We start from the raw sequence: 2,197 nt of genomic DNA, 5'->3' as shown, positions 1-2,197 counted from the left end.
CGACTGTTTGCCTTGAGAGTTTTAATGTATTTGTGGGACAGCCTGTCTCTCGGCGTCACCAGGCAACCGTCCCCAGGAAGGAATGCGAAGGCCTCAGTAAATGTGAGGCGTCTGGCGCGGGGCTGCGTGCACAAACACGTCCTTTAAAAACAACAGAGTCCACTGCATTAAAAGCCCATTCCTCACCCATCCGCCGACACAGCGCGCGGAAGCGAAGGGAAGGGAAGGGAAGGGAAGGAGGAGGAAAAACGATCTCGGGACCTCGGGACCTTCCCTTTTCCTTTGCCCCGCTGACGCTTTCACCAGGTGGCAGTGTTTGTGGAGGTGTTCTCTCTCTCTCTCTCTCTCTCCGACGGTCTTGTTACCACACTGGTTGGGACGCGTGCGTGCTCGTGGCGTCGCTAAGGATCGGCGGTGGCTAACGGCCGGCGTTTGTCAGTAATGCGAGGAGACCGCCGCCATGTTGGCCTCCAGTGACTGTGCTTAATAGGAGCCTGTTCGGGGAATTTGGTGCTACAGACACGCTACCCGTCTTGCTAACCCCGGGCCCTGAAGAATGCGCCTCTTGTAAACCCCCAGATGGGAGCGGGCTTTTGTAACGGATGGGGGCGCTGAGGCCGATGTTTATCTTTGAGAGTGATGTAACGATTTCTCAGGTTTTATCATCATGGCTGCTCCCTCCCTCCCTCCCTCCCTCCCTCCTCTCTGATGTCCACCGTTGCAGTCCTGGGCCGGCAGGGCTCCGCGGGGCTGGGGAAGGGAGCTGTCTCTCCCCAAGCAGGCAGCATCTGAACTCAATTTACTGCTGTAGACAAAAGCAACAGAACAACAACAACAAGCACATGCTTGTGTCTGCACATAGGAAGGAAATCAATAAAAAGAGAGAGAGAGAGTTAGGGAGAGAGAGAGAGAGAGAGAGGGAGGGGGAGAGAGGGAGGAAGATAAAATGGTAAGATGAAAGGAAAACAGAGGCGGAGGGAGGGGAAGGTGTGGGTTGGTACATAGGTAACCTTGGAAGCGGATCTCCAGTCATTTCTCATCACAAAGCCCCGTCTGTTAACTTTCATGTGTGAGGAACATATCCTCTTCTCCGGCCCGCATTCAAAACATACTTTACAGTCTTTGAGATTATATAGTTATGATCAAGTTTACTCATTAACACTAAATGAATCCTGTGCAGTGTGTTCACACCATAACAGGCATCTCTTAGATGTTTGATCTATTAGATTAAGACTCGCAGAAATATGATTCACTCAATTCAGAGGGCCACAGCTGGCAACGGCACATTGTAATAGAATAAAATTAGAATTTTTCTGACCTAAATTCGATTATGATTTGAAAGCAGGCCGGCTATTTGTTGAATGTTTTCTTGCGTATCCCCGTGGCCCAGGGACAGCCACTGAGGGGAGGCCTGTGTGCCAGCAACAACAGAACCCGGCAGCCCTCCGAGGCCCGGCGGAGCCCGTCGGTACCAATAAATTACACAGTATACGTATCTCCTCCAAACAAACACTCAGCCGCCATTATTTTGACCCAGTAAATATATATGGGCATGTGCAGAAATCATACGTTAGGCCTTGGTAACAATAGTAGGTTTGTCTCACTCAAGTGGACGGGCTTGGTGTTGAATGAAAAAGGACCTTCTTATTTTCACTGCTCTCTGTAGTTGTCTCTGAAGACATCTAAGACATGCAAGACCATTCCAGCCTCCCATATATACACAAGCTCGGTGTCCTAAAAAAATAGCCCGTAGATTGGAAAGAAATGTATAGTATATTTAGGTGTACGCTGTCAGCGTTTCAAATATTATGACTGAACCGCATGCACACAGAAAAGCAAAGGGTTTCACCCGAAGTACTATTCTGCATAATTCACAGTCAGGTCATTCTGAACATCTGTCCTTATCATGCCATGTGCTGGTTACTGTAAAGCAGGACCTTTTCTTGCTGTGTTTGCTGGAAAAATGTTCAAGCAAAGTGTTCTAGACGCCTCTTCATCCTTTCTCTTACTCTCACTCTCTTTCTGTCCTTTTCCTTCTTTTCTCTTCTTTCTTTCTTTTTGAAAATCTGGCTTTGTTCTTTCCTTCTCTTCTATCTGTAGGATTAACCTCTATCACTGACATGTCTCTCTTTCTCTCTCTCTCTCTTTCTCTTTCTCTCTCTCTCTCTCCGTCCTGATGTCCTGTCCTGGTCACTGT

At 48.4% G+C, this 2,197-nt stretch overlaps 1 protein-coding gene across 2 annotated transcripts in view; it reads left to right on the top strand.

Moving 5' to 3' along the window:
- Nucleotides 1-2,197, top strand: part of gpc3 (glypican 3) — a 108,572-nt gene that overhangs the window by 90,102 nt on the left and 16,273 nt on the right. The window lies entirely within an intron of this gene.

The sequence above is a fragment of the Sardina pilchardus genome, chromosome 21 (genome assembly GCF_963854185.1).
Source record: "Sardina pilchardus chromosome 21, fSarPil1.1, whole genome shotgun sequence".
Lineage (NCBI taxonomy): Eukaryota > Metazoa > Chordata > Actinopteri > Clupeiformes > Clupeidae > Sardina > Sardina pilchardus.
The sequence above is the reverse complement of the archived record's forward strand: the minus strand, read 5'-3'. Positions and strand labels throughout refer to the sequence as shown.